The 24,907-nt window shown below is 41.6% G+C and overlaps 1 long non-coding RNA gene across 1 annotated transcript; it reads left to right on the forward strand.

Annotated features, from left to right (window-relative positions):
* Nucleotides 1–579: 579 nt before the first annotated feature.
* On the forward strand, nt 580–24,578 carry LOC144366781 (uncharacterized). Its single transcript, XR_013425925.1, has 2 exons — nt 580–901; nt 23,400–24,578. It is a non-coding gene; the product is annotated as an uncharacterized LOC144366781 (long non-coding RNA).
* The last annotated feature ends 329 nt before the right edge of the window (nt 24,579–24,907 follow it).

A 24,907-nucleotide genomic window follows, 5' to 3' on the forward strand; every position in this document is an offset into this window, starting at 1 on the left:
CTGCAGCTGGGTCCACAACCTCAACTTCCCACTACTCAACCTCCATTGAGAAAATGGAAGTGGGCAGACATGAATGAATGGTGGGAATATAGCATTAGATCATTTCCAAACCTGATTGGCCAAAATCTGGACCAATAGCATTGGTACATTTTTCGAACCCTAATTAGCATAACTTTGAGCCAATCACAGTAACCCAAGGGCTATATAAGACCCCGTGCCAGACACATTTCTCAGAAGATTGAAGACAGCAGAAGAAGACATCGGAAGAGGAGAAGGGAGAAGGAGAAGGGAGAAGGCAGCGGCGGCAGAGGAGAAGGCAGCTGCGGCAGAGGAGAAGGCAGCAGAGGCGGCGGCGGCGGTAGAGGCGGCGGCGGCGGTAGAGGCGGCGGCGGCGGTAGAGGCGGCGGCGGCGGTAGAGGCGGCGGCGGCGGTAGAGGCGGCGGCGGCGGTAGAGGCGGCGGCGGCGGTAGAGGCGGCGGCGGCGGCGGCGGCAGAGGAGGCGGCAGAGGAGGCGGCAGCGGCGGCGGCAGCGGCGGCGGCAGAGGAGGCGGCAGCGGCAGAGGCGGCGGCAGAGGCGGCGGCGGCGGCAGCGGCGGCGGCAGAGGAGGCGGCAGCGGCAGCGGCGGCGGCAGAGGAGAAGGCAGCGGCAGCGGCGGCGGCAGAGGAGAAGGCAGCGGCAGCGGCGGCGGCAGAGGAGAAGGCAGCGGCAGCGGCGGCGGCAGAGGAGAAGGCAGCGGCAGCGGCGGCGGCGGCAGAGGAGAAGACGAGGGCAGAGAAGATGCAGTGTGTTGAACTGCGAGTCTTCTACACTGATCTTCAACAAATACTTGGTCCATCTGGCCTGAGGATTCCATTCTTCGTGTTTGTGGGAGAAGACCTTTAAAAGAAAAAGACGTCGAGGGTGAGTTGCTGGGGTGTGCTGCTCTGCACAAAATACCTTATTTTATTTATTTATTTTTATGCGGTGCTGAAGATGGAACCCAGGGCCTAGCACGTGCCAGGTGAGGGCTCTACAGCTGAGCCACAACCCAAGCACCCCCCCCACCCCAAGTCTTGAACGTTCTTATAGTGAGTTTTTCCTCTTTGTAGTTGTTCTTGTTATTGACAAATCTAAACGATGTTTTTGTCTTGTGAAAATTGTTTTTCCCAAAATCCAGTATATCCATCATTGAGGTATCTGAAAGTTAGGCTTCAGGATCCTAATGTAAGATAACATTGGGTAGCTAGTACTAAGTTCAGGAGGAACCAGGAAAAAATATGAAGGGAAGGACAAAAAGAACCCCTGAAAAATGTAACATGTCAGGTCTTGATTTACATGTGCTTGTACACAAAACACCATATGATTAAAATTTAATCCAAATATTTTAAATCTAGTTTTATCAGGATTTTTCCTCACAAGTTATATCTTATTTGGCTTTGAACTTAGTCGTTGAATAATTAATGCAATAACTAATTTTGCTAGAAATAATTTTAATATTTTCCTCCTTGTTTCATCTATTCATTTCATCATTCTTTCCATGTCTTTTACATTTGCCTTTACCTCATATTTAGTTTATTATTCTGAGAACATGAAGGAATTTTTTTCAAATACTTGATTGAATTATCACATAAGGTTCTCATGAATGGGATATGCCATTCTGACCAAGATTTGATAGTTTCAAAGATAAAATTAACCTGTGGCACTTGAGAAAGGTAGATGTCTATGCAGTTTCTTACTTTCCAGGATCTTGGCTTCTATTGGATATTGATATTGAGCAATATCCCCATCCTCAACAATTTAAGTTACTCAGCATTAAAAGAGAATAAAATTATGGCATTTGCATGTGAATGGATGGAGTTGGACAGTAACGTGCCAAATGAAATAAGTCAATCTCTAAAAACCAAAGGCAGAATATTCTGATAAGTGGATGCTGATCCATAGAGGAGAGGGGTTAGACATGGAAAAAATGAATAAATATACTGTTTTTAACTTTAAAATACAATAATCCTTTGGTATTCATTCAATTTCTTTAATATATACAGTACCATTCAGATCATCTACTTATTTTTGTAGTAGGCATTTTGGTAGATTTTTGTCTTTCAAGAAATTATTCCATTTCATCTAGGTTTTCAAATTTCTGATTACATAAGTATTCATAATATTACTTTATTATCCTTCTAACATTCAGAGAATATTTAGGAATGGCCTCTTTTTCATTTCCAATATTAGTAATTTATTATTCCTCTTCTCTCTCTCTCTGTCCTTTTAGCTACCTTGATTAGATTCTTACAAATTTTATCTTTTCAAAAGACCATCTTTTTATTATTAATTTTCTCTTTTGGTATCCTGTTCTCAATGTCATTGAGTTCTGCTCTAATTTTAATTATTTCTTTTTTTCCTTTTATTTAAGATTTAGTCTGCTTTCCTTTTTCTGGTTTCCTAAGTGAGAAGCTTAGGTTATTGATTTCAGATCTTTCTTCTTTAATATATGCATTCAACATTACCAATTTTCCTGCTGTTTTTAATGTTCCCCACAAATTTTTATAACTTGTAATTTGATTTTTGATTATTTTGAAATGGTTTTAAATTTCTCTTGAGATTTCATATTTGTCTCATGTCACTTTAGAAGTCTTTTTTTTTTTTTACCCTTCCAGTCAGTATTCAGGGCTTTTCACTATCTTCCTATTGTCAGTTTCTAGTTTATTCATTGTGATCTGAGATTAGGCAGTGTAATTTCTACTTGTATGATTGTTAAGGTGTATTTTATGATCCAGAATGTGGTTTGATTTGGCTGGTTTTTCATGTGAGCTGGAGAGCAAAATGTATAATTGTATATATGTGAATTAAATACAGCTAATTAGTATTAGCACAATGGAGTCAGACTATTTAAAAATAAGAAAAAAATTGTTTTTGCATTTTTCTTTCACTTTGTCTAATACTCATCATGTCTATATGTAGATTTGTTTTCTGAGCTGTGATATTTTCTTTTCCTCTGAGGCATTCCTTTTAATACTTCTTGCAGGGCAAGGTATACTGTCAAAGAGTACCTCAATTTTTGTTGATAAAGTCTTGTTGATCTCTGCTTCACATTTGAAGGATAATTTTACTGAATACAGAATTTTAATTGGGTGGTTTTTATATTTCAATGCTTTAAATATGTTGCTGCGTTTTTTTATTTGTAAGGTTTCTTAGCAATGTCTGATAAATTCCATGCTTGCTCCTAAGAGCTAAGGTGTTTGTTTTTTTTAATAGAACTTCTTTCAATTTATTTTTCTTTATATTTGGTTATCCACAGTTTGAATATGGTATGCTTAAGGTATTGATATTTTTTACATTTATACTGATTGATGTTTTATGAGATTTCTATAAAGATCTGATGAACATGGTAAAGAAAATTAGCTTTTATCAAATAGATATGTTCCATGATGGAACATGGACAATATGTAATTTGAAATGTTCCAATTACTACGTATAAAATGCTGGAAATCATAGTAACTATGAGTGGTAATGGCTATATTAATTAATTTGACCATGGTGATCAATACATGATATATACATGATGTGCACATATGTGTATACATACAATCGTTTTGCATACTTGAATATATATAGATTTATGTGCTGATTAAACATTTTAAAGTAAATAATAACTATCAACAAATTTAATTTTAATAATGTAATTTGACTCAAATATAAAAATTATTATTTCAGTACATAATCGGTGTTTAATGAGTAACTATATCCCTTCTTTTATATTAATTCTTTGGTACCTGTGGTTTATTTTGCATGTATGGTCCATCTTAACTCATACTAGTCACACTTCAAGCATTCAATTATCATATGTGGCCAGAAGTAACTATATTGAACAGTACAGATCTATACATTTTTATGTATTAAGAGTTCATAATTGTCATTTTGAAATATTTGTACATAACTGGTATTTTCTTGCTATATTCCCATGATTAAGTCAGGTTTGTGGGTGTTTAAAAGAAAAATCTCAGATATAAAGTGTCATTTTCATACATCATATGAGTGGTACATATAGCTTCTTTGGTGTAACAGTATTGTTTTTTAAATCGTAATCCATTATTTAATATTTTGAAGAAAGTCACTGTACAAAGTGGGAAGGTTTTGTTTAACTACAGATATGAAACTAATTTGGATTTCTTTCTTGCAACACTTTAGATGTTTCACTGTACTCTTCATTTGCTGGCATATAATTTTAGAGGAAAGAAGAAATAAGTTGAAATAATTCATCTAGTTTTTTTTAGTTATGCTGAGGGTCAAACCCAGGGCCTCAGATATGTTAGGGATGTATTCTATACCCCCAGTGAGCTATAATTCTTAATTATACTCCAGTCCCTATAATTCTTAACTTTGTTGTCCATACGTGCAGTATTTTTTCCATTAGACTTTTTTCAAGATTTTCTCCTTGTCTTTTGTTTTCTGTAGTTTGAGGTGGATATATGTAGGTGAATAGTTTTTGATATTGTATCTGGCTGCTGGAGTTTATCTCTGCTTAGATATAAGAGAGAGAGAGGGAGAATTTTTGAGATCTGATTTAGTCAGCAGTTTTTCAGCTATGAAACAATTAGTGGATTTGGGGGCTCACTGTCTCAGAGCACTCAGTCCAGGGGCAGCTGGCTCCATTCCTCAGGTCTTGAGGTGAGGCAGGACATCATAGCAGAAGAATGTGGCAGAGTGAAGTAGCTCACATGATGAAAGCAGAGAGGAATGTCAGTAGCGAGATACAAAATAATATCCCACAGACATGTCCCAGGGACCTACCTCCTCCATTCATTCCCTACCTGTCTTCAGTCACCACCCAGTTAATCCCATCAATGGAATTAATCCATGGATTGGATTAAGGCTCTCATATCCCAATCATTTCCTTCTTGCATTGTCTCACACATGAGCTTTTGGAGGACACCTCACATCCAAACCATAACAATTTCTGAGTTCACATCTCCATGCTCTGTTTTTGCATTTCTGTTCTATGTGTTTTATACTAGAGGCTTTGATGTATCTGAATCTGGTTCTGCTACTTGCTTCTTCTCTTCACACTGTTATTTATTTCTTGTCTTTATCCTTATTATACATTTTTTCATTGAATGATGAACACTTATTAATAGATTTAAAGTAGGTACTTAGTGTGAACATTGTTGCTAGTCTTTCTCAGGCTTGGAATTTATTGAAGTTTTGTTCGCTGTCCATGCAAGGAGTTTAAGTTACTTCTTGGTTATTACCTTTGTATCCTGTCTTGATTTTGACCTCTTTTGAATATTCTTGTTCAGGGAGTCTGGATCTTTCAATCACTTAAGTTGTAGCCCACTATATTAGAGCTCTGTTTCTGTGATGGTAATGAGTGTGTCCATATCCATGAAATCTGACCTTCACACTATTTTTTCTTCTGTTAAAGTGCAATAGTAATGTCAAAGGGGCTGAATGGAGAGAGTGCTCCTCTTCTACCTGAGATTTTGTGGCAAGGACAGTTTTTCCATTTTCTGTTCTGTTCTAACCAACCCCCTGCCATTCCAGTCCCTGAAGAGTAGACTGTTAGGGAGAACACTCTAGGGTAATTTCACAAGGATTTTTTTCAAAATATTTTCCTGTTAGAGCCATGAAGGGATCTTCTTGGATATTTACCAGGAGAACCTCATATAAAACATAGAGGTACAACCCCAAACCTTCAGGCTGCAGCTCCCAGGAGTTAGTCATCTCCTGATAGTTCACACTAAGCCTCTAGCAGTTTCTCAAAGTTGCTACTGAAATCTCTCCACCAGGTTATGGCTATAGTGACCTCTGCTTCAGATCTTGGGCAACAAAGTCTCTGTTGGGACTCTCTGAATCCCTGGCTTTTTCAGATTTGGGGGAGGCAGTTTGCCCTGGAAATTTGTTTTTCTGATGTGTGTAAGAAAAATTATTGGAGTTTATTTGTTAGTTGTAATCTGATTTTCCTCTTTGTAAGATAGGGATGACAAAACACAGGATCTTTGTATATAGGAACTGACATCTTTAGATTCATCTCCACTACTGAAATTTACTTTGGTGGAAGCATGCAGGGAGGACAGGTTTTTGTTTTTGTTTTTTAATCAAAAATCAAAAACTAATATTTAAGAGGAAGAGATTATTTTCCTTACTCTAATATAATGAGATAGGGAAATTGACAGAATAAGGTTGAATTTTCTCTTATGGAATTTTAATTAAATTCAGGAAGGTACATTCTTCAGATTTTGTAGGTACAAGACAGAATGTGAGTAGAAATTCATTTGACCTAAATTCTTTATATTTAATATAAAATTATGCATCTGTGTGTGTGTGATCATTCTTAAGTCAAATGTTCATTACAATTATTTACTATAGTTTAAAATTTTCTAATGATCATTTCACTTTCCAAGTTTGTAATTTCAAATTCAGGGAATTTACATCATTTAGAATATACTTTATAAAAGTATTCATCAAAATTAATCATAAGTAAATATATTCAAACCCTCACTGTTAAATTCCCTCATTTTTTCCCAAATCAAACAAAAACAAAGAAATTACCTTTGGGCAAAAACTGAAAATGGAAAATTTTAACCAAAGGGGAATTATTTAAAAATTCTCAAGTGTCCTCAAATCAAAGCTTATAGTGGAAACTCTTTCACAAATTTAATTATATTGGTCATCCTCCCCAATGTTTATAATGGGTTAGGATACCTAAACTGGATGCAAAAGCAAAGTAAAAACTCTCAGGCCTAAAACCACATAAAGGCTCTTAATATTTAGGATAATTTCTATTCCCCTTAAGGCATATGTTGTGAAATATGGACATCTTCTGCAAGTAACTGGCACAGCTATATCCCCAAATCCTGGTAGAATTATATAGAAGTTTCCAGAATTAAAGAATTTCTCCTCTCTTCAATAACTAAAAGAATAAAATCTCGATTTTTCGTAAAAATTGGATGTGATAAATATTATGGGGTGCTTTAGTTTTGGAAATTGGATACTCTTGGGCCCATGCCCATGTATGTAGTAAAGTATATAAATCCAGATTAGTTATTAGCCCAAAGAAGAAATGGATGTGAAGTGGGGGAGTATGTCCTTCACTCAACTGTCACCATTCTTGAACCTTCTTGGTTCCAATTCAGATGGATGCTTGAGTGCAGGAATCAGTTTTCAAGCTGCAAGTACATTTGGTTTGCAAAAGAAAGGTTATTGGATTAGTAATCCATAGCCATTTGTCATGCAGCTATTATCTGCCAAACACCAACCTGGTTTTCTTCCCAAAGAGGATACACATTATCCTTCTTCTCTAAATGCTATTATTAACTGGTGGAGTCTTTTAGACTGCTCTTCACTCATTGGGTATCTGTTCTAGTTGGGAGCAGAGATATCTGGGAAAAGAAAATGAGAGGGCTATAAAAAGGGAAATGGCCAATTCCAGGGGATAGAGGGCTCATTCTTCTTCCAGGGTCCCTTTCAAGGGAAGAAGCTGTTCAACCTAACTAGGTAGGCCTGCCTGGGGTTAACTCAGTCACTCAACATAGATTGAAGACAATCATGTGATCACACCAGAACCCTCTTAGGGGTTGCCAGGGCACTATATCCACCCTGAGTCAATTTTAACAAACTCAAGATTGCAATGGCTTTCTGAAGTTTTGAATATATAATATATAATCCTTTATTTCCTCATTGTTCAATGTTAACACCCTCCAATGGTTAGCACATTTTGAGATTTAGAAAATGTTCTGAAAATTAAATGTGGCCATAAAATTGAAACAGGAAAAGCTACTATGGCCAACTCAAAATATTTGACAGTCAAGAAAAGCATTAGAAAAGCTGAAAATCAATCCTGATTATTTCTGTCAACTAACGTAATTTGCCTAAGGTCATTGCAAATTATATGATGTTATCAAAATCTTTGGGCAGTTCTACTACCTGCAATGAACAATACAGTACACTCCTATAATTCATTCACTCCTGTAAAAACAATTTTGTTCTTAAATTAGCTTCTTCACAATACTCTCCTATTTTTTCTCTTTAAAATCAACACTTTCCAAATCATCTCTTCCACTCTGGGCCTTTAAATACCAGAGATGTGCTAATCATTCTCAAGTTTACATGGGAGTATCTCACCTCTACCTCAGTGTTCCATACCCACCTTCTTACTGAGTACTTCTCTGGCTTTCAAATAGGCATCCAAATCTAGCAAGTTTCAAACTTTATTCTTGAGTCCAACACAAGCCAGCAGTCCTTGAAGTCCAGACCCACAGAATCACATCTCATCTCTCCTCATAACAAAACTCTTCAAATAAGCACCACCTCTGCCATCTCTCATCTGGACTTTGGCAGTAGTCTCCTGGTTGATTCTGTCTCCTCCACACACACTGAAGATGCTTTTTGGTTCATGGGTTTATAAAAGAAAGCGAGATGGGAGGTGATGGATATCTTGTTCAGGTTATGCTGAGCCTGACAATTGTCCCATCATTCAGAGCAGAGAGCAACTATCCCATGCCTCAGAGGCCCTCATCTGCTACCTCCAGATTTGCTTTTCCTAAATGAAGAAGGGAGACAGAAGATATCAAAATGATTCTCTTTATTAGCGTTAGTATGTGCTTTGCTAATGGTGACCTCTGTGGGATCACGTTTTCATTTCTTAATTTCCACTTGGCCCTCTTCTCCCATGTGGAAAATGAATTTATTGATACTCCCTTCATGTTGAGGTTGATATGAAGATTAAATGAGATTAAACTTCTCTGTAGTGCCTGACTCAACTCAGGTTGACTGTATGGTCATTTGTATTCGTGGGATTCTTTTATTTAGGTAAATTCCTTGTAGGTTTGCTGCCTCAAGCATCACGTATAAGTGAGATAGTTTAATTCCCAAGAATAATTTATCACCTCATCTCCAGGTGCTTGTCATTCATCTTTTGTCATGGTTTGGATGTGAGGTGTCCCCCAGCTCACATGTGGAACAATGCAAGAAGGTTCAGAAATGATTGGGTGGTAAGAGTCTTAACTCAATAATTTTATCCCCTGCTAGGGATTACCTGAGTGATAACTGAACTGGTAGGGTATGTCTACAGGAGGTGGGAATTAGGGCAAGGATTTAGTGTCTATTTATATCTGGAAAGTGGAGTCTGTCTCTTTGCTTTCTGATCACCATGATGTGAGCTGTTTCCCTCTGCCACACTCTCCCATCATGATGTTCAGCTTCACTTTGCCTCCTGGGAAATAGAGCCAGCCTTCTATGAACTAAGACCTTTAAAACCATGAGCTTCTGAATAAGCTTTTCCTCTTCTATAATCGTGTTGGTCAGGTCCTTTAATCATAGCAGCAAAAAAAGCTGAATAAAACATTTTTTCTATTCCGTTGGAATGCTATCTCCACCATGTAAGTGTGACTTAATGACCAAAGTATTGAAAAGACAGTCAAGAAAAGGATATTATTTGTTTCTTAAGGAAGAAGGGACATTATCTCAGAAGAGATGTCAGACTTGAGAATGGAACACATTGGCCTGCTGTTTCTAGGTTAGGTTACTGCATCTCCTTTAGGTGATATTTCCCAGAATCCATCCAGGGCTATACAGAGTAAAAGTTGTGTATATTTAAGGCAGGTAACATGATGTTTTGACTTGAGCATAAGTGGGAATGCTGGGTCGTATAATAGGCCTATTTTTAATTTCTTGAGGAACCTCCATACTGCTTCCCATTATGATTGTACCAATTTACATTTCCATCAACAGGAAGCAAGTGTGAAACTGGTGAAAACAGCTTCCTCATTCTTCTCAAACACAATACTATAAAGAGGTAGAGAAGGAGGTAAGAATAAAGTCTACACAGACATCTAGCACCATAGTGAAACTCCAGCTGCTTTGCCAGGACACAGGTCCCTCAAAATTAATTTTTTTCCCCAAAATTGTATTTTTCCTTTTAAGCATAACAAAAGAACGTTGTGGATGAAAGCAAGTCGGGGAGACCTGATAATTGGGAAGCACCACCATTGAATAAGAACATGAGGTTCCTGAGTGCTCCCTGTGGAAGCAGCCCCATCCAGCCAGCCTTTTGGACCAGGAAAACAAAGCAGAATGACCAGGCCTAGCCAGGCACAGCACCCTCCACCAGCCATGAGCCAGCCTCGGTGTAGTGCTAGACCTGGATCCTTCGTTTAGGGACCATCTGAGGAGCTACTGGGCAGCTTAGCAGGCCCATGCCCTCAACTCCAAATTTTCAGAGGGTAGCAGTAGTCAAGGCCACTGCTACTTTCTTTCCTATCCTGAAGAGGATTTTCTTCCCCTCATGTCTTTCTTTTTCTTAATGTATTAAAATTTAGTTTGTAAAAGCATTATTATTACTAATTATCCCATAGTAATTGGACATATGTTGGTGTTATCCAAAGGAGTTAGAGCAGTAGAGTTTAATCAACATGTACAGGGTCAAAGACCTCCACTCTTTGCCTTGGTGAAGGGACTCATGTAGATGAAACTGTCCTCACAGGACTGGTGGTGATTAAAAAGTCCTCAAAGGATTGGGACAAATTAAAGTGGCCTTACTAGATTGGCATAGATTAACATGTCCTTATTGGATTTGTGAAGATTAACGTGTCTTTATAGGATTGGTTTAGATTAATGTGGCCTCACAGGATTCATATTGATTAAACTGTCCTCACAGGCTTATATATATATATATATATATATATATATATATATATAATGATCTTTCTACGTTGGTATTGATTAAGCTGTCTTCACAGGGATAGGATTGCATCACTTCTTGCAGTAGCCTTTTGTTTGAAGTGGAATGAGCCCTGTCTGTGTGAAGGGTTGATTCCTAGCCCCTCACAATTCTTACTTTGAAGTCCTAACCGAGTAGCTCATAATATGCCCGTATTTGGAGACAGGGTTTTTCTTTAGTGATTATTAAATTTAATGAGGCTTTCTGGTGGCTCCATTCAGATGCAAGCAGTGTCCTTAGAGCTGAGAAAACTGGGCACAGATTCCCAGAGGTACCAATATAAGGACATAGGGAGGGAGGCCATCTGCAAGCTCAGAGAGAAGCCTCAGAGGGTACCAGCCCTGACCACACTGGTTGTCAGACTCTGGCAAGCCCTGTGTTGGGGCTACCTACTCCACATGTAGGTGGCTATCCTGCCTGTGTACTGGGAGATCTTTCCATATAATGTGGAGCAAAGTGCAGTGGCAGCTTGACCTTTCTGACCACCTGTCTCTGACTCTCCATAATCCCTCCCCCAGTTTTGTCCCTGAATTTTCCTCACCTCTTCTTCTACCCTCAGCACCTCTTCCTGGCTTTCCAATCAATCCTGAGGACAGCCCCTCTTGGCAACTTCCCTGAAGATGGATAACCCAAAGTGTCATCTGGGAGCTCTGAGTAGCTCTAGTCCTGTCCCATTCTGGTTAGAGTAATGTAACTCCATCTCATCTTCCACACTCTAAGATTACTCAAAGTGATTTCTCCCCAACTCTGCCTAGAATTTTGCATCATATATGATTATATGGGCTGTCAGCAGCCTCTTGCATTACAGCCTGAGCCCCTAGGCTCTGCTCCCTGAGGTGATTATTTGTGCACATGCTGAGTACCTCTGACTTTGGTCAGCTAAAGTGCAAGAGGATGACACTCCACCCCCAATACTGAATTTCCTGAATTTCCATTTCCACTTAGTGAGAATTCAGTTCCACCAATCTGATCTGTTTGACCTTAGATCTTTAAAGCATATCTCAAGGCCTTTTTGAATTTCAAAATTCTAGAGTGACACAAGTACATTTAAATGCCTTTCAGATTTTTTTTAGAAATGTATCCCCTTTAAAGTAGTAGTAAATCTATGAATATGCTTAAATTCTCTGTAAATTTTTTCATTAAGCTGAATTTCTGAGAATGAGTCATTGTGATATTTTGTTTTGTCAACCACTTATTTATGAATGTGCAAAATCCGTGCACCCTCAGGAGCTGAGTGGCAGTGATGGAGAAGCACAAACCTCATCTCGGGGTAAGGGTCAAATATTTTGTCAGAGGAAATGACAATTTTTAGAGAATTTGTCTTTTTAGGGTCTTGGGCAGAGTTAGCCCAGCATGCTTTGGTTTCCTGGATAGTGTCTATTCCATGTGGCCATTGAGCTTGTGAATTGTGGCTGGGGAGACTTAGAAATAGACTTTTGGTTTTAATTATTTAGAATGAAAATAATTTCACGTGGCTGATGGCTATTTCATAGGACTCTGGGGAGTTGAAGTGATTTGGACATCATGGATGCCTGCTTTCCTAAGAGAAGTCCCTAAGGGCCACCCAGGCCCTCATGGGGCAGGGATGCAGAATGGAGACAGATGACGTAGGAGCTGAGAGAAACATGGAAGACAGGAGGACAGGACAGTATATTGTGCTGTGTGTTGCCAACCCAAAGCCATCCTCACTGTAGAGGTTGCTCTGTGGAAAAAAGACCAATCTGTCTGAGGTGGGGGTAGAATAGATGCAGGGGAATGGTGTGCTGGGTGCCCAGGATCTGTGGTCTCAAGGACATGTCAGATCCTCAACCACTAACAATAGGCCCTTCTATGCTAAGGACATTGCCGGTAAGTGGTGTGAGGCCAGAGGCCTCTCAAGAGCAGTGATGGGCACCTTGGTTCCTTGAAAGTATAGCCATCGGGACACCCACCAGCCTCAGAGCTTGGGAGTAAGACCTGAAGAAGCCTCTGGAAGGCCTTGCCCCCAGGAAGAATGTCATTCCTCTGATTATCCTGCATCGCTGAGCACTGACAGCAAATTCTCTTCTCAATGCCAGTTTCATTAGTGTGCCTGGCACAGCTCCTTAGGGAAGCAACCAGAAGTCAAAAAAGAGGTGAACTGGCAGAAGAAATCCCAGGGTAATGTCTGGTGTCCACACTCATAGACATAAAGCACAATGGATTCTTCCTCTTATTTCACTTCTAAGAGAAAATGAATGAGGTGGAGGGAAAGGAGGAGGCAGGGAAAGAAGACAAGGAAGAGGAGGAAAGAAAAGTAAAAAGTCATAGGATGAAAGGAACAGAAGAGAAGGAGGAGGAACAGTAAGAGAAAGTGAAAGAAGATAGAAAAAAGGAGAAGGAGTGAAGGAGGAGGAGGAGGAGGAGGAGGAGGAGGAGAATTCCACATTGTGGACTACAGCAAATCAGAGACTCTTTGCAAAGCACAACCATTGCATTAGAATATGGGGTCCCTGAGTACTCCCTGTGAAAGGAGCCCCACCCAGCCTGCCCTTTAGACCAGGGAAAAAAAAATGCTTGGAGAGGAGGTTTCATAGGCAGGCCTGGCTAAGCACAGCAACTTTGCCAGCTATGAGCTACCCAGGGTGTGGGCAGTCCTGTCTCCTTTGCTTAGGAACCATCTGTGTAGCTGCTGACAGTGTAGAAGACAGGCAACTCTGACTTAGTTTTCAGAGGGTGGCAGCAGTCAAGTCCACTGCTGCTATCTGAGATTCTCTTTCCTATTTGGGGGAGGATTGTTTCCCCTTAAGTCTGTTTTTCCTCCCCAGATCTTTAGTTGCAGATTGACACAATACATTTATTTTGTTTATTTAAATTTTTTTTAAATGTGATGATGTTGATGATTGAACTCAGTGCCTCATGCATGCTAGACAAGGGCTCTACCACTGAGCCACTACCCCATCCCAAGTTTGTCTTTTTCTTAACATCCTAAGTGAGTTTTTTGATTTAACTTATAAAAGTAAATTTTATTCCTAATTATCACATAGTAATTGGACATATGTTGGTATTATCCTGAGAAGTTAGAGCAGAACAGTTCAACCACGTACAGGGGAAATGTCCTCCCCACATTGTCTTGATGAAAGGACTCCTGTCAATGGGATTATCCTCCCAGGACTGGTGTTGAGTAAAAAAGTCCTCACAGGATTATAGATTCAATTATAGATTAAAGTTGCCTTACCAGATTTGTATTGATTAAAGTGGCCTTACTGGTTTGGTATAGATTAAATTTGCCTTATTGGATTGGTATTGATTAAAATCTTCTCACAGTATTGGCATAATTCAAAATGGCCTTACCATTTTGATATAGATTAAGCAATTTTCACATGGCTTGGATCATGTAACTTCTCACAGTGGCCCAGTGTTTGGAGAGGAATGAGCCCAATCTGTGTGATGGGCTAACTCCAGGCTCACAGTGCATATGTTGAAATCCTAACTCAGTAGCTCAGAATGTGACTATTTGGAGACAGGATCTCTACTTGCCCTGGAGTGAGTGCTGAACCTGTTTTCTGAGACCATAGCTGACCCAGAACTGTGTCAACACCCTACAGGGAGCCTCAGAGTCTAGCCTCTGGGAGGCCATCACATTTCTCACCTATGTCCTGGCATGCCCCAGGTAATCCTCAAGCCTGGAGGAAGAGGAGGGCACTAGTCCTGGCCTCCCAGGTTCCTTGAGCTCAGCAGGGTGTGTGGAGTTGGGAAAGCTCTCTGCCTACTTTCCACAGCTGCACTGGGCCCCTGTGACCCCACCAGGAAGTCTCTCCCAGAGTCAGGGCAGAGGGAGTGACTACTGTGTTTTAGGCTGGTATAGGGTGTGGCAGCTCTCAGCCCTCTCAGGAAACATTCAGAACCCTGGGCTCATCCCAGCCTCAGCCTGTGGCCTTTCCTGAAGATGGGAGGGTCTAGAGTTTTAGTAGGGTGAAGCCTGTGAGGAGCTGGTCAATTAGAGACAGGGACTGAGCGATGGCCTCAAGGTCCTTTTGCTTCCTATGTTAGACAGGCAGTGGGTTCCGTCCTGAAATTTCCAGAACCCTGGAACTTCATTATCTGACCTCATCATGTCCATTTTGAGGAAAATGGATTCAAGTGCCTTCAGCTGACCCTTGACTAGGTAGGAAAGGACCTCCTGGGAAGGGATAACTTTGCAGTGTCCAGAGGTCATCTGGATGGAGGCAGGAGTTCTCTCCTTAGTCCCTGTGCTCAGCCCCTATGGGGAAAGGTGTCTACTCTCAGTATACTGACAGCCAGCCCCCTTCCCTTCCACCCATCTGACTTTGTCTTGCACCACTCTTATGGGTGTGGCTCCCAGTTTGTTCTGTGCTCACTCCCTTGAAGGGCCAGCTGGGCCCAGTGGGCACAGGTGAGACACCATGACCAAGTGGAGTATCATCTACTGTACATTCCTGAGGGACTCCCTGCTGAGATTTAAAGCGATATTTTGTCTGTTCCAGAGTGTGGATGGCAACAGGGGAGCTGAAAGAGAATATAAGGGGTGGTTTGTTCAGCCCTGGACTTTCTGGGCACCAGGGCTTTGGGGACATAAAATATGGGTGGAAAATATTCAAACCATAGCACCATTTTTTTCGATCAAAACATGGGATGATTGCTCTACTTTAGCTAAAATATGCAAATGTATGTTGAATAACTAGAATCGTGAATTTCAGAGGTTGTGCATCAGGATTAGGTAGTGGCACAGCTCTCTCTGCAACACTAAACAAGCTAATAAATCAACAGAATCTAAGCTCAGGATGCATTTGTAACCTGTGGAAAGAGATGAAATTAAAAGTTGGGATGGGGGTATGAAGCTGTAGCATAATGTCCTCTAAGCTAATCAGAGGTGGGTCACAGAGGCCCTAATGGCAGTCACCTCCAGATTCTCCCCTAGATGCGGTTCTGTGGGGATCCTGGAGTTGCCTCCATGTTTGCCTGATGTTCCCCAGGAAGCTCCTATGGACAAAGATGCAGGCCTGGGTTGTTGTGCTTGCATTTTTCTGAGTTTACCATCCACATCCAAAACTTTTAAATCTCTTTCCATATGCAACAACTTCCTACTGAGCCTGAGTTTATCAGCTGCATATACAGGTGTTTCTACTCAGAATTCATTTTTTCCTCTGTGAGGTGTGCAAAGGTCAGGGCAGTCCAGAGTCCAGACTAGAGACCTGGGGGAGCTGAGAGACACCAGGGCCTCCATGGCATGGATTCATAGCAGTTATGCTGTTTGTTCACCCATTGAAGTGCATCCTGATTGCTTAAGGTATTGGGCATTGTGAATAGAACTACTGTATGTAATTGCATGTACACTTTTGAGGCAGTTGTCTATTTTTAGTAACATGGTGGTGACACCATGTCTAAAACTTTGGGGAAAATAGTCAGTTTTTTTATAGTGGTGAGCTGTTGTGTGCTCTACCAGCAATGCACAAGAGTACCTGTGGCTGCTCATCATCCTCATGGTTGATACTACACTTAGTAAAGACCTTAGCAGCTTAGAAGGTGTGCAGTGCACCTTGGGGTCTTAGTTTGTGCTTTCCTCATGACAGGTGATGCTAAGAATCATTTCTTTGCTTCTTTGCCATCTCATATCTTTCTTGTCAGTTGTCTTTTCAGATCTTTACCCATTATGTTGTCTTATTGTTGAGTCTTACTATATTTTGTACACAGGTTTGTTTTAGACATATACTTTCCAAAGTTTCCCCCAGTCTTTGACCTCTCTTTTTATTTCCTTATATGATTTTTTACAGAGTAATTTAATACAGTCTATGTTATCAAGTTTTTCTTTCGTGGATTTTTTGTTGTGATTGTTTGGTAGCAGGGATTGAACCTAGGGGTATGCTTAAACCGTGCCAAAGTAATCAAAGTAGAATTTGATTCCCAGCTAAGCTATCATCAAGGGTGTCTGAATTACAAACATGCTTACATGAATATATAGGGCATTCACTGTAAGCCTTGATTTCATAAGTAATGAGTAACTGCTAGGGTATGTTAAAACAAGGTAAAGTCCTAGTTTAAAATTGATTTGTGTGTGTTCAAAGAAAACTCAGAAAGATAGATATATAATACTATAATAACATTTACACAGTAAAAGTTTAGAGAATTAAAACATTTTAAGGTTATTCAGTTACTGGGAAAAAAAAGAGGTGCTGGATAAATTTAGACTTAACATTTTATTTCCATAATTCAGTTGTGTGAAACCACAATAGGAAATAAAACATATCAATAGAAGGGAAGAAATGAAGTAACATTAAGGAAGGGTAGAAACATTGACCAATAGAGTAGCATGCAGGGAAGGACTAATTGAAAAAGCTAAAGTATAAAAAAGTCTTACCTAGGATTGTACACAGCCTCTTCAGTTACTGCCATTTGCATCATGCAGCCAGGACTTTGAACTCTCCTTCTGCCAAATGTGAACTGGGTGAATTCTCTGAATCTCAGTTTCTTCTATAAAATGAGAATAATACTACTTATCTTTAAAGGGTTGTTTTCAGAACCCACAATGAAAGTAGGGCTTTACCATAATCCCTTACTTTGCATCCTTCGCTTATAGTTTTAACACCACTTCTTTTTTTTCCTTTTCCTTTTTTTTTGTAATTCTTAGTGAAACAGAATTTAACATCACCACTTAAATTTTGTGTCAAAAATACATTTGTAAACTACTAGCATATTAGAATTTTGTTATCTATGACTTCCTTTATTTTGCCAGATCCTTTCCGCCACGATTGGCAATGCCTAGCTCATCTTGCAGATTGGCAATGCAAAATAGGCTGCATGGGATTCAGAATGAAGTGAGTGGAATAGACAGGTGATAATTTACCTTTCCTACCATGTCCTCTTATTCCCTGTTTTCCTGCCTCCATTGATAGTACATATTTTGAATCTTCTGAAGTTCACATTCTCCTTATATTTGGTGTTTGGACAAATGGAAATAGGATGATCACTCCAAAAAGTATTTAGACTCAAACACAATTCACATTACACATTGTTAAAATAAGTTGATTACTCTTAAGTCTATGGATCACTATAGTTTCAATGACTTACAATTCAACATAACTCTACCAATGCCCTAAACTTTAATTTTCAATGCATTCAATGAACTAATAATGTATCTGATAAGGGGTTAAGTGCAAAAATTGTTTTCCTGATACACATACACCTGAAATTTTATCCATCCACTTGTTTTTATATTTTCATCTCCTCCTCCATATCTCATACTTCCTGACATAAGGAATACAAACTTTTTGGATTACAGAATTTTCACACAGGAAGTTCCAAGGATGATGGCCTTTAGCCTATAAAATCTTGGCAAAATATAATGAAGAGGTACCAATGTTTTAAATTGAATAAATCATGAAGAAAATTCAGCAAAAGAATAACTATTATTTAATTTTCAGTTGCTTTTAGGACACCATTAGAAACTGCACAAATACAGGGGCTGCTATTTTTAAGGCCACAACAGCTAGCCAAAGTGGAATCCCTTCCTGGGGATGCACAGTGCTAGTGGGATTCATTGCTGTTGAAAAAGCATCATCTCATGACTTTTCTCTTTCCTTCCTTCCAACTGAAAAATTAATCATGATACTGAAAAAAGGAAGGCATGGAGAGAAGGAAGGGAGTTACAAAAGCAAGAACACATATCACACACTACAGTGCTGCTATTTGAAAAGAGTCACATAGATCTGTGCATCAGATAGCCCTGAAGATGACAGTGTCCTTGTCCAAATCAGTGTATTGCATTTCTAAACTACATTTCAGATAGAAGAATGACCTGGCTGACAGCAATGTCCTGCAAAAGGTGCCATATGGGCTGACCCTAGCCAGAGCTGAACTGGAGATGCTGACTGAGAACCTGACGAAAAAGTTGGCCTATCTGAAGTAGAATCAATCATGAGGAGGCCAAAAATTGATTTTTTTTCCTTCCAGACCTCAAAATTAAAACATCAGGTTTGCAACGCTGGAGTTAAAACACGACCTCTTTAAGTAGCCATTTGTTTTGGATGTGCTCGTGCATGTACATTGCTGATACTGCTGTTTATAATCGTTCTTACTAAGGTTTAATTAATCAGAGACACATTCTGATTTTGTCATTTTCTTTACAGGTAATAAATTAGGAAATAAGAATTTTAACTCTCTTGATTTAGTGATTTTGAAATTATATATTATCAGTGCCACACATGGCACTCTGATGGACCACAGTGTATACCAGTGACTGTTGTAGAGAACAGACACTGGCAGTAAGTTTTTACTGAGTTTTCAGTGATTCTACCAATTCTGCAGGATTAAACACATCTTGCAGCCCTTGGCTTAACAGCTGTAGATAAAATCTCTCTAGCAACTTGCATACCAAGCCTCCCCTTCCTGTACAGACAGGACAGTGGATTCTCTAGAAGGGGAGGATTAAGTAATCCTTCTGGCCCATAGGCACAGCATATAGAGTCCATGGTCACTTAAATATCCTGTGAAAATATCTTTAGTTGTTATTTTGTTGTTGTTGTTTGGAGTCTTAAAGGCAGTTTCCAGGACTTGGGGTCTGTTCCCTATAAGGCCAGGAAAAGAAGGGTCCTTGTGAATCAGGATGATCTTGACAAACCACAGTGAAGCCTTCATGTGGCTTAGTATTTTTGCAAGTTCATCCTACAGGTGTATGTTTGTGACCACCACAATGTGTATTCCTTTTAAATGACTGAACAACACTTGTACACTGCGCCCACAGTCCACGCAGGAAGTGGCTGGGAATGGTGAGGTTCTCTCCCAAGACCGCCCCAACCTAGCAGACAACCTAGTTCCTCAGTAGAGAGGCTATATCAGGGGATGGGGTGAGCAGGCACACAGTGGCCTCATGGTTGAGCGAGACATGGCAGCTGGGGGAAGCATAAGGTCCTGGGCATCTGCCTGGGTACGACTGCCTCCCGCATTCTTCTTCCTGAGAAGGCCAGTCGACCAGGCACAAGACCAGGGCCTGGAGCCTCCACCAGAGACGACATCCCAGCTACTGGTTACCTTATCACTCTGACACCCACTATCCCATGCCCTTGCTGCCATGCCAGCCTGGAACTCTTCGCTGCAGCCAAACAGACTCCCCACATGGCCACTGGATGCCACTTTCACTGTCCTGCAGCTGGCCCCCAGTTACTTCTGCAGGATGAAGATGCTCACTGCTGGACACTGCCTGTTGTTGCTGCCCCTGCTTCTGAACTCTTATGGTGCCACCACCATTGTGCAGCACTCAAATTTCCAAACTCCAGATGGACTCCAACAATGCCCACCAAGGCCCCAATGTCATTGTACTTTACACCACAACTGGTGCCCAACCCCTATACTGAGGCTGGACCCCTGATGCATCTGCATGTTGCTCCTGCACCTGCCAGACTCTGGAGCTCCACCCTGCTGCCACCAGACTTTAACATGGATACTAGACAGTGACACTCAGTACTGGGGCCAACTTCACTGCAACTGCCAGAATTTGGTCCATTATGTTTTTGCCAAGAAGTCCCTCTGCATAAAATAAAAGTGCAAGGCAAAAAAAACAAGTGCTGATGTAGAAGCTCTTGCAAGTTATCTAGAAGATCTTGCTAAGCTATTCGATGAAGATGTGTTGTGCTTGAAGGTATTGGTGTCTAAAGTTCAGTTATGGCAGTGGTGGCAAAGGCAACTGAGGAGTCTGTAGGTGGCAACGTCAAGCCAGGCATCCAGAGAGTTACATTCTCATCCTCTGGCAGTGGCAGGAGTCTGGTCCCAGTGCAGTGATGGTGGCTGCACATCACTGCTGGCCCTGTGGGGACTCCAGTGTCTTCAGTGTGGAGCTCTTTTAGCGGTGATGGTGACAGCTTGGGACAGCAGGCCTCAGAGTCAGAGGGTGACTGGAGGCTGTGATGGCCTCTGCAGTGGCTCCTCCAGGCAACTGGTATTGCTCCTTGTAGGGCCTGCCTGCCCACAAAGCAGGGCGCAGGAGCTGGTGGTACCCAGACACCTGCTGAGGACCTTAAGCTGCCCATTCCAGCAATGCCTGTCATTGGCCTTGAGTCCACCAGGCTGCTCACCTAATCTTTGAGTTCACCCTGCCACTCCCTGAGTTGCAGCCTCTGAGGGATGAGTAGGCGTGCTGCCAGCTGAGGCAACCTTTGGAGAAAGCGCCCACCCTCCCCAGGTACATCTCCTCTGTGCTGGGTAGCAGAGTGCAGAGGTGGGAGGTGGGGGGGCCTAGAAAATCCTCACCTTCCAAGTGCATTCCTTGGGCTGACAAGGGTATAGGGCACAGGTGGCAGTGGGAGTCTAAGGGCAACGAGTTCTCTGTCCTGATCTTCTGCGACTCCCAGCCACAGAAATGCACTTTTGGGGTGAAGATGTCCTAGGACCTCTGCTTTCTGCACCCACAGTCCACGCAGGAAGTGGCTGGGAATGGTGAGGTTCTCTCCCAAGACCGCCCCAACCTAGCAGACAACCTAGTTCCTAAGTAGAGAGGCTATATCAGGGGATGGAGTGAGCAGCCACACAGTGGCCTCATGGTTGAGTGAGACATGGCAGCTGGGGGAAGCATAAGGTCCTGGGCATCTGCCTGGGTACGACTGCCTCCCGCATTCTTCTTCCTGAGAAGGCCAGTCCACCAGGCACAAGACCAGGGCCTGGAGCCTCCACCAGAGACGACATCCCAGCTACTGGTTACCTTATCACTCTGACACCCACTATTCCATGCCCTTGCTGCCATGCCAGCCTGGAACTCTTCGCTGCAGCCAAACAGACTCCCCACATGGCCACTGGATGCCACCTTCACTGTCCTGCAGCTGGCCCCCAGTTACTTCTGCAGGATGAAGATGCTCACTGCTGGACACTGTCTGTTGTTGCTTCCCCTGCTTCTGAACTCTTATGGTGCCACCACCATTGTGCAGCACTCAAACTTCCAAACTCCAGATGGACACCAACCATGCCCAATAAGTCCCCAATGTCATTGTACTTTACACCACACCTGCTGCCCGACCCCTATGCAGAGGCTGGACCCCTGATGCAGCTGTATGTTGCTTCCGCCCCTGCCAGACTCTGGAGCTCCACCCTGCTGCCACCAGACTTTAACATGGATACTAGACAGTGACACTCAGTACTGGGGCCAACTTCATTGCAACTGCAGCCAAACCCTTGTCACTATGGCAGATGAAAACACTCATGGCTGGAAGCATTTGTTGTTACAACCACTGTTTCTGGATTCTTCCACCGTCACCGCCACCATGAGTAGGAAGCAAGGAACTCCTAAATCAGAGCTGCATGCTGACACCGCCACAGTCGCCCCCACCTCACACCAATACTCAGCTCCTGACTTTCGACGCCTGATGCCCTATGCCCACAACAGCTGGATGCTGCTCTTGCCACCATATGCCACGATTTCATGATGGTGCCATTGCAGTGAATTGACCCCAACGATGCTTCTCTGCTCAAGATGTATAAGAGCTGGGAAGCTGATCATTCTCCATTACAGTCACCTCACCAAGTTCCACTGCATGCTGCCTGCCTTTTGTCACCCCAGGACCAGACACCAGTCCTCAGGACCCTAGAGGAGTTGTGGCTCTAACTCAGGGAACTCATCCAAATAAACAAGTGAGCACTCTAAATAAAGGCTGCAGTCCTCACAGCAGGCAGTGGGTGGGACTAGGTGGGTCCAGCTCACTGGTGAGAGGGTGGGGTTAGAGCCTGGGAGCTGCTGGCAAGGTCTAGACCTGATCCTGTAGGGAAAGATAGAGAGGGATCTTTGGCTGCTCTGGAAGTCTAGCCCTGGAAGAACCTTCTGGTCCTTTCTCCTGAACTTTCCATGGTGTCTCCTTCTCCTACTCCTCCACTCTTCCCTGAGGAGACTCTGTGTCCTGGACATAGGGTCATCTGGGCACAGGGTCTCTGGGCAGTGGAGTGAGGCCCCAGTACATTGCAGCAGGCTGGGGACAGCCAGACTGGCCATACCTGGACTTGTAGGAAAAATAGCCTATTGGGAAAATACCCTCCTAGTTCTACCAAATTTAGCCTAACACTGGCTTCTTCCAAGAGATTATCAAGAAAGGAAAAATATAAGTAAGCAAGTTTGTCTGGCTAAGGGGTGGTTTGAGGAGAAGTAAAGACTTCAGATTGGGTAGAGCTGGATTTAAATCCCTCTTAACTGGGTGACCTTGACCAGGGTGCAGAACTAGGTACAACCTTGGGTTTGCATCTGGTAAAGTAAAGTTGGGTGAGGAGGATAAGCCAGGGGTAAAATTAAGCTGTTGAGCAGTACCTAAACTTTGGGAGCCAGGAAGGCATTTGACATGATTTCCATGCAGAAATATATTCTGAGATTTAAAGTCAACCCACTTAGAGGTGCACCTTTGGAAGGCAACTGACCTGTGAGCAGGCGGTTGAATTTACTTCATTTTTTAGATGAAATAATAATATATGGAAGATCATAGGCCGATGTTGGGTCAGGCTTGTGAAATTATAGGCTGTTTTCAAATTTGTTAAATCTACATAGTTCAAGCCTCCTGGGATATCCCCCACCTCTTGTCACACCCCCACATAGAGCACTATCTACAATCCCTTACTCTAATTTTTAGAGTGTCACCAAATATGTCAATGCATGTATGTACATAGGCAGAGATATACATTATGTAATACTTTGTTCCTTTTAGCCTGCTTTGGGACCTCCTGAAAACAAAATCTCTTATTCTTACGTACATTCTTTTGCAGCTTTCCCTCCTTAATTGGTACCCCTTAAGCTGAGCATCAGGAAGAAGGAAACACCAGAGAAACTCAAAGATCCGAAGGACACCAACCCTGCTCAAGTCACTCTGGAAGCTGACTAGCCTGAATGTGCCCCAAGCTTGAGGAAACATCAGCCCTGCTTCAGCCACTCTGGGTTGGATGTACAAGGTGAAAGATACACTAACCAAAAGGAAAAATGGACTGTTTCACTCTTTAAGACAGCTCTTATACTGTCATTGCCACCCCTTACTTCTGCCATATACAGAGTCCTTTGTTTTTTCTTGACTCTAGGACTGATAACAATCAAACACATAGTTAATAATATCAGAAAACAAACGCATGTACCAGTTCAATCCTGAAAGGGCATTGCAGTTGAGATCCAAGCTCACTATTTGGAGGATGGTTTCCTTTTCTTGGTGGATCCAAAAGCTTAATTGACATAGCATGGATTGTGCTCTGAACTTGTGTATTGCTTCCATGTTTGTTTCCTCTTTTCATTAAAACTAGTGGTTCTACAATAGAAGCAGGTTTCCTTTTTAAAAAAGAGAAACAACAACTATGATATTACATTATATAAAGCTTTAAGCCAAGAAGATAATAATGCCCTTTGACTTAGAGGATTAAATAATGAGCATCAAAGGGGGTAATGCTGTAGTTTCCAAAAGACTCCCACCTTAATTGTAACACACAAGTCTCTCTCCTAATCAAGAAGAGATTATTTTAAGAAGTCAACAAAATTTCCAGAGCACTCATTGTGCTTTGAGCTCCTTTTTGTTGTAAAGGCCAGGTTTCTCTTTCTTGTAAGAGTTAGGCCTGCAGGGCTGGGGTTGTGGCTCAGTGATAGAGCACTTGCCTCGCACATGTGAGGCCCCTTGTTCAATTCTCAGCACCACATAAAAATAAAGGTATTGTGCTCATCTACATCCTAAAAGAAAATAGTCTCCAATCAAGTTTTTTGATGTGCGAAAATTTCTGTTTTCTGTGTAAAACATTGTGAAACCTCTGTCCAACCTATGAATGTGGAACAAAATTGAGTTATATTAAACATTGTGCCGTGTAACCACCCACTGCAATGTTAGAGAATTTCCAGACCTGGGCTCCAGAGCTTGTTTGGTGTTATCCCCTCTGGGTTGCTGCAGCTTAAATAAATCTGCTTCCTCCAAATTCCTCAGGTGTCGAGACTCATCTTTCCTGCATCAATGCCTGCTTGAAATGCTAGAATGTCCTAATTCTTGAAGGGCCTGAAGAGACAGTCTCTCAGACTCTGTCACAGTATGAATTCTAGGAAAAGTAATTCATCACAATGAATCTAATTTCAGGTTTCATTATAGGGACTTCCTGGATGTAATATCAAAGTTGCGTGATAAAACTTGTATACGTCTATTGAGTTGCCATGATATACTCCATAAAGATATATAAATGACATATTTGAATAAAAATTTAATCTGGGGGAAAATATGTTTTGTGAGAAATCTAAAGCCATGCTTGCATTT

This window comes from Ictidomys tridecemlineatus, chromosome 9, assembly GCF_052094955.1.
Source record: "Ictidomys tridecemlineatus isolate mIctTri1 chromosome 9, mIctTri1.hap1, whole genome shotgun sequence".
Taxonomy (NCBI): Eukaryota; Metazoa; Chordata; class Mammalia; order Rodentia; family Sciuridae; genus Ictidomys; species Ictidomys tridecemlineatus.